The sequence below is a fragment of the Myotis brandtii genome, unplaced genomic scaffold, assembly GCF_000412655.1.
Source record: "Myotis brandtii unplaced genomic scaffold, ASM41265v1 scaffold432, whole genome shotgun sequence".
Classification (NCBI taxonomy): Eukaryota; Metazoa; Chordata; class Mammalia; order Chiroptera; family Vespertilionidae; genus Myotis; species Myotis brandtii.
The window spans coordinates 188,970-197,586 of NW_005366520.1; the positions used below are offsets into that span (position 1 = coordinate 188,970).

The 8,617-nt window shown below is 40.8% G+C and overlaps 1 protein-coding gene across 5 annotated transcripts in view; it reads left to right on the forward strand.

Moving 5' to 3' along the window:
• The window catches only part of NLGN1 (neuroligin 1), an 858,351-nt gene that overhangs the window by 1,807 nt on the left and 847,927 nt on the right, over window positions 1–8,617 (forward strand). The window lies entirely within an intron of this gene.

An 8,617-nucleotide genomic window follows, 5' to 3' on the forward strand; every position in this document is an offset into this window, starting at 1 on the left:
GCCCCAGTCCCTGCAGCTTGTCACCCTAGAGCCGTGCCCGGGGACCGCCGAGCCCGAGAGCCGATCTCCGGCAGAGAGGTACCAAAGCCATCAGGAACGGAGCGCGGGAGGGTTTCCCGGGAACTGCGGAGGCTGAGCAGATGGAGGAACAATGCCGCCTCCAGAAGAAAACCCTCGCCTGCAGCCCGGGCGGAGCGCGGGCGAGCCGCCTCCAGCCGCCTGCTCTCCCACGGCCCTCGGGGTGGTTCCTGGGGTGGCTCGGATTCTCAGTTTGGCTGGGATGAGAAAGTTGTTCTTCCCCACATTTTCTGCCAAGTGGTTTTCAGATCTGCATGGTTCGAGCCAACATGTCACTCCCTAGATCCCCCTCGATGAGCAGCGACTAGATGATACGTTATTGGGCGATAAACCCCTTTGGGGAGAGAAGGTAGTCTCAACATTGAAAACGCTTCCCGCTGGCTCCTGACTGCCCAGCCCGGTGCTTTGTGAGCAGACATGAAAAACCACCTGCAGGGAATTTAAAACTGGGAATAATTTATTCCAGAGGAGGTTGTTAGTGCCTTATGGAGGCGAGGGAAGTTATGTGTCTAAAATTTGATTCATTTGTGATCATTCTAAATCACGAGCAGTTGGCCTCCACAAAGGTATTTATACTGTTCTTTTTTCATTTCCAGGACCACATAGGACTTAGGAACTGTAAATTTAGAGAGCTAGCTAACCTTGTGTCTATTCTCTGCATTTTTACAGGTACTTAATATATTAATTTTTCTTCTTTTTATACTGAAACTACAGTAGTCTGTTTTCTCTATGTAAGTTCTCATACCATACATAAAAATACTGGGTCATAATATATTTCTTAAAAACCTATTGTGCTTGATTATAAATAGGATCACATATATATAAATATCAGTAGGGAAAGGTAGGGGTACATGTGTTTGAGTGTAAAACCTATCGAATGTCTTGGCATTTCAATCAGCCATTGCAACCTAGCAGAACACTAGCTTTCTGAAATGAGCTCAGAAGCAAGGGCCATGCACGGATTTTAAATATTAAATGTTAAGTATAAACATTGTTTATGTGCCCTTGGCAGAGAATGAATCTAAGTCTGTACGCACTGCTGAGTGATTGAGTGATTCACAGAGAAAGTGGAAGTTAATCATTACCCAGGCCTTCTGATTACATGGTTTGATTAAAAGAAGTAACTGTTTTCTGTAAGCCTGCTATTCTACAGTTAGCCTTTCCAATCCTCTTAACATAAGCAGAAATTGAGGGAGTCAGTCTTGCAGCAGACTACACACTCCAGTTCCTGCAGTGAGGGGCAGAGAAGTCCTCTTTAGCTCCCCCTCCTTTTCTCAGCCTCCCTCCTTCCACCCCCAAGGTACCTTCTGTCCATCTTACCTTTATTCCCTCTGCAGTGTTTTATTTTGTGAAAATTTCCTTTAATACTTAGATATAATGTATTTTCAGACATAAATGTCTGGACTGATTTGAAATTGAACATGGAATATAAACTCACAGAAGGTAGGCTGAGAACTTTATCTGCTGCAGGTAGAGTGTTAGAGGCTTGATGACTTCGCATGCCTGGGTGACTTCCCTGACTTTCTAAAGTCTCTTCCAACCTGGAACTTCTCATATTTTCTTCCCCTTCTATTACTTCCGCATGGTTATTTCCTTAAATTTGTTCTTTAGGATTTTTTACAGGATAATTAAGTAACGATAACTAGAGAATACATATCTAAATCTAAGCTCTCTGAATTGAAAAATAGCCTTTTTTTAAAAGCAGAGTAATAGCTTATTTTCAGAATTCTGTTTTAAATTTTTATACAAAGAAATTATTTTATGAATTACCTTAACAAATACTAATTTGTAGTTTTTGTAAGCAAAACATAATTGGAATTGACAGTAAGATCTAAAACCACAACAATTCAACAATACACTTTTGCACATTTTAAAGTCCTTTGAAGTGAAGGTTGATGTTTATTTTCATCTTATTAGAGTGTAAATGGGAAGATACCTATTTGAATTCCTATGATTCCTTGGTTATATTTCAAATATTTTGTAAAGGGAATCACTTGAGTCCAGTTCAGCAAACTTATTTTTTTGTTTTCCTACAACATGGGTCTGGCCTTGCAGGTCTCTTATTAATAATGATGGCCAGTGGCTCCTGATAGCTAGGATGCTGAAGTCCAGAACACTGATGGCATTCATCTCCTTTCACTATTTACTCCCCAATTTTACTTTTTAGATTTAAACACATTGCACTTGGAACTCCTCCCTAGTATATTCATTATTCCATTCACAAGAGTCTTATTTACTACTTTCCTCAATAGTACATGCTTTGCTTATGCTGACATTTCTTCATGAATTATTTCCCACTGTCCCTCCCTCCCCCGCCCTCCCCCCCCACACACACATACAAACACTCAGCAACTGTAGGACTAGAGAACATTTTGTTTTCTTAGAATAGTCTTTCCTCCATCACCCTGCTTCCTTCCTGCATGCTTACCCTGAGCTTTCAAAAGACATGTTTCATACCAGGAGTAGCCTACTTTTCACACTTCTTGATGGTTGGCACCCTCCCTGGATAGCAAGTCCCCAGAGGTCAAAAACCATACCTGATCTATCATTTCATTCAGAACGCTTAGCCCCATGTCCTAACATAAAGTAGACCACAAATGAATGTTAAATGCATCATTTAAAAATGTATTTGGTTATGAGGCAATAGAACCTGACTAACAGTGGGTTAAGCAAATAAGGATTTACCTTACATCATAAAAACTCAGAAGACAGTTGCTTAATCATTTAGGAATCAGCTTGTTTTTATCATTTTGGAACTTTTCTTCTTATGGTCATAAAATTGCTGCTGTGCCTCTAGCATCATGCCTGCTTTCTAGGTCCCCCAGAAAGATAGCCAAGACTACTCTGGGACAAGATTTCTCAACCTTGGCACTATCGTCATTTGGGGCCAGATAAGTTTGTCTGTGCCATGGGGGAGGATTCTGTACATTGTAGGATGTGTAGTAACACCTGTGGTCTCTACTGACTAGATACCAGTAGCATGCCCCATTCACCCCTCTGGTTATGACAACCAGGAATATTCTAGATATTGTCCAATGTCTTCGGAGGTAAATCATCCTGGGTTGACAATAACTACTCTTGCATCAAAGGAAGGCAATTCCCTGTTTCCTACTCTCCATTATATTTTAATTTTTTGCATTGCAGTGGTGGTGGGGATCTCTTTCTTTGTTATCGTTGTTTGTTTAATAAATGGAAAATAACTATGAAATTGTAAAAAAAAAAAAAAAGGACAGGAAAGGGCCAAACAAGCTTTTTCCTTGAGCATTTGGTCTTTTTGTGCGTGTGTGTGATGTGGACATCCCCATAGACTTCCATTCTCCATTCTCATATCACTTCCAGAGCTGTCAGAGGACCACTTACAGCTACAAGAGAAGTTGGGAAATATATTTTTAGTGTGGTATACCACTACCTTGGAGAAAATCAGAATCTGAAAAAAGACTGAGAAATGAATTTGTGTTTGAAAACTAGAAATGTTTGCCACTATTACAGGATAAATGAATATGTAAAATTCACCTAAATACTTTTAAAACGAGAAAAAGTAAAGAGATATAATAGAGAGTAGATATACTTTTCACATGCTAAATATTTATAAAACAACTATGGTGATACTGAGATATTTTTCCCTGATGATATTTTACTTGGAAAATAACTGGGCAGAATGGCAGCATCTTTCTCTCTATATATATGTCAGATGGCACCTCATTTCCTGTAGTCCATTGAATAAAGCAGTAGTTTGTTATTTATACCTATGAATTAAATAGTGGCCAATCATGAGAAATGTTGTCAAAGGAGATAAAAATGCAGATCTATTGTTTTTATACTCCTTACTAAAGCTTGTATTTAGAAAGATAGCACTCCCTAGTGATGGCATTAGGTTAAATAATGGTTTCTTGTACAGATGTGTTATCATGGGCTATAGTAACTTTAAATTAGGTTGCTCAATTATTTATCTCAGTGTGGTAAAAAGAAGCGCTATTAGATACCATTATAGGAAAGAATTCTACTTTACAAAGATATATTAGCATTACTGTGATGGTAAATGATCTTGTCTGGTTGAGTACAAAGTTGTTTTTGTTTTTTAATTTCTTACCCTTGTCTTTCATTCTTTATGAATTTGTTGAATGCCAATTGTGCTCAGTTCTGTGTAGAATATAGAAATATAAGATATGCTATCTATTAAGAAACTTTGGCTTGCAGGTAACAGAATGCCCAATTACAGGCCTATATAGCAAACACTTTCATTATCTTGCAGAACAAGGATTCTGGAGGTATGCTGGTCCAGGGTTAGCTACCTCAGCAGTTCCAGGATGCAGGGCTCTGAGACAACTTTCCTGGAATTCTGTGGGCTCCCCATCTTGGAAAGAAGATAATATGTTTGCCACAGAGCCAAACGTCACCTCTTCAAATAGTCCCACTCAAAGCAAAAAGATGAGAGAGGCAGGCTTTTTCTCATGGAAATGGGAGGAAAATGTTCCAAAGCTATCAGCAGATTTCCTTTATGCCTGCTTGACTAAAACTATGACCTATCCCACTTCTAATCACAGGCAAAGAGAAAATGCCTCCCATGACTGGTTTTGACCAATGATGGTTCTTCCCCTGGGCTGGAGGACAGGTCTGCTTTCTCTGGACAAAGTGATGTCACACAAACAAACTCAGAACTCTTGCTCACTAGAGACAGGAGGCAACAGCTATAACCTAGGGTATCTATAGGGTGTGCCATAAATATTATGTCCTCATCAAATTTCTTAGAATATGGAATAGGAATTTATAATTAATCAACAGATGAATGGATAAAACAAAATTAAAAAAATAAAATAAACAAATAAACTAGAGGGTGGGGTCCCTTGGCATGGCCTGCGGGGATCAGGCAGAAACCAGCAGTCCAACGCCACCTGCTGCTCCTCACTGTCACTCCTGTTCATCCTGGCCCCCACTATGCCTGTTGCCTCCTCTGGTAGGCTCACTGCTGCTCTGCTGCGGTAGTGGCCAGCCATGAGCCCTGAGCCTGGCTGAGCAGAGCTCCCCCTGTGGGAGCGCACTGACCACCAGGGGGCAGCTCTTGCATTGAGCGTCTGCCCCCTGGTGGTTAGTGTGCATCATAGTGACTGGTCAAATGGTCAAATGGTTGCTTAGGCTTTTAGATATATAGATGTTTGAGCATGTGCACTCATGCACACACACACATTAAATGGTCTTTGAATCCATGGATATAAATTGTATACATGTCAGGCTGCATGCTTCTGATGTAGAATGATTGCTTTCATGGTGTCCCAGAGATATTTTAAAAAATAATAATATCTAGAGAATCAGAAAATCCATAAAGTTTCCTTAGAAAGAATCATTACTAACACAATTATGTTCCATTACATGTTTAAATCCAAAGTCCTACATTTTCAACTTATAACTACATCATGTAAAACCAGAATATGTCCTCCTTACTAACTTAGTAGATCATCTGTGTTTGTCATGTGCTCTTACAATAATAATGGAGGAATAATGTGAGAAATGACTGAACCGTTTTGCCAATTACTGTCATGAAGAAGGACTTAATCTCCTTTATGCTCAAATTAAGATGGTCACCCTGCTTTTGTCCTTTAGATCCTCCAACTGCTTACTTGGAGGATCTAAGGGACAGATCTAGTTTCAACTCACATGGCAGTGACTATCTCTCATAGAAAATTATAAGTCTTTATTTTCATTATTTTGTCTGACTTCATGGAAGCACAGCCAATGTTGTATTCAATTGAAAAAGGAGTCCTTAACCATCTCCTTTTACCCTGCTTCATTGTTTGAATCCATTTTTAACTTAAACTTTGCTTCAAGATTTGATTGTATTTGGGATTTTTATCATAAGCTGCTTCAAATTATGTTTGGAAGGAGGAAGAATACATACGTACATGTATATATGCATGTGCAAACAAATGAAGACTGTCATATATCACTCAGTAAATGTCATTTTCCTGAATGAATATATGTTTAGAAATTAGACAATATTGTGTGCAATAAACTACCAAATTATGTTCTCATCAGCATGTACAATGGAATTTCAGGGGGAAAAGGTACCAGTGATTCTTGAATCATTTTGATGGAGATCCACATTGTAATTTGCAGGCAGATGGAATTAAGGGAAGGAAGGTGTAGAAAAGTTTAAATAAGATGAATTCATTATACATATTTTGTTCTATGATCAGAGAGCAATTGTTTTTCAACTTTTTTCCTCTCTGGCATTTCAGTAACTTAATTTCTTTACTTTTATTATTATTTTATTAATGTATTGATTTTAGAAAATGAGTAAAAGAGAGAGGGAGGGAGGGAAGGAGGGAGAGAGAGAGAGAGAGAGAGAGAGAGAGAGAGAGAGAGGAAACATCAATTTGTTGTTTCACTTATTTATGCATTCATTGGTTGATTCTTATATGTGCCCTGACCTGGGATCGAATCGGCAACCTTGGCTTATCTGGATGATGCTATAACAAGCCAAGCTACCCAGCCTGGGCAGTAACCTCATTTCTACTCATCAACTTTCTATCTAGTAATAAGGGGAAAATAAGCTTTAACAACAAAGCCATATTGTGAAAGACCCATGACTAGAAAGAATGGATTTGATATCTTTTTGTCTCAATGCAAATTTTTTGTCTAAAAACAAATGCTTACTATCAGCATTTTATTTATTTTTTTTAATTATCTTTATTGTTGAAAGTATTACAGATGTCCCCTTTTCTTCCTCCCATTGATACCCTCCTCCCCACTCCCTACCCCCCGCCCAGACCTTCACCACACTATATTGTCTGTGTCCATTGGTTATGCATATATGATTGTACATTCTTTGGTTAATCTCTACCCGACACACCCCATCCCCATCCTACCCTGAGATTCGTCATTCTGTTGCATACTTCCATGTCTCTGGATCTATTTTGTTTTTTAGTTTCATTTGTTTATTAGATTCCATATATGAGTGAGATCATATGATACTTGTCTTTCTCTGACTGACTTATTTCACTTAGCATGATACTCTCTAGGTCGCTCCATGCTGTGTCAAAGGATAAGAGATCCTTCTTTTTTTTTTTTACTGCTGCATAGTATTCCATAGTGTAAATGTACCACAGTTTTTTTCTTTTAGCACTCATCTACTGATGGGCACTTGGGCTGTTTCCAGATCTTAGCTATTGTAAATAGCGCTGCTATGAACAAAAGGGTGCATATTTTCTTTCTGATTGGTGCTTCTTAGAATATACTCCTAGAATTGGGATCACTGGGTCAAATGGCAGTTCCATATTTAATATTTTGAGGAGACTCCACACTGTTTTCCGTAGGATGCATTTTCGGAGTCTCATCTTTCCATCTATTCTGTGCCCTTTTTTCAGGCTCCATGCCTGAAGCTGTTTGCATCTCAGAAACCACCTTTGACCTGAACTCCTTGCCTCCGGGTGGGGGGAGGTGCTGATTTCTGAACCAAACTTAAAATTATAATTAGTAACTCCATCTGTGTTTAGGGTCAGAAACAGATGCTTCCCCTTTTTGTTTTAGTAGGAGTATTTGAAAGTGGAAACATAGGGAAGCTGGGTTTTAAATAGATGCACAGTGTAGTGGGCACTCTTGTATCAAGTGAAGACCACCAGTGGGGTATGTTTTCTAAGCAGCTTTCTGAATTTCTTTCTTCTGGACCTATCAGTAGCTTGTATTCAACAATACACTGTGAAATGATTATGGTTCACAGCATTAGCCCTAGGAGTTGCAAGTTTCCAAAGCCTCTCTCAGGGAATAGAATGTTTAATTATATATTTAATATACCATATTTACCCCCAAACTAAGGAACCCCTGGATTACAGGATGCATCATTATTTTATACTAGAAGCCCGGTGCACAAAAATTGCGCACTCGGGGGGGGGCCCTCAGCCCGGCCTGTGCTCTCTCGCAGTCTGGGACCCCTCGGGGGATGATCACCTGCTGGCTTAGGCCTGCTCCCCAGGGAATTGGGCCTAAGCTGGCAATCAGACATCCCTCTGGCAGCCCGGCAACTCTTGGGGGATGTCCACTTGCCAGCGGGGAGCAGGCCTAAACTGCAGTCGGACATCCTTAGCGCTGCTGAGGAGGCAGGAGAGGCTCCCACCACCACCGCTGTACTGGCAGCCATCAGCCTGGCTTGTGGCTGAGCAGAGCTCCCCCATGTGGGAGCGCACTGACCACCAGAGGGCAGCTCCTGCATTGAGCATCTGCCCCCTGGTGGTCAGTGTGTGTCATAGTGACCAGTCATTCCCAGTTTTTCTGCTGTTAGGGTCAGTTTGCATATTACCCTTTTACTATATAGGATAGAGGCCTGGTGCACGGGTGGGAGGCGGCTGGTTTGCTCTGAAGGGTGTCCCGGATGAGGGTTGGGGTCCTGCTGGGGTGCCTGGCCAGCCTGAGTGAGGGGCTGATGGCTGTTTTCAGACTGGTCACACCGCCTTCAGGGTGGGGGTCCCCACTGGGGTGCCTGGCAAGCCTGGATGAGGGGCTGATGGCTGTTTGCAGCTGGTCACACACCCTTCAGGGTGGGGGTCCC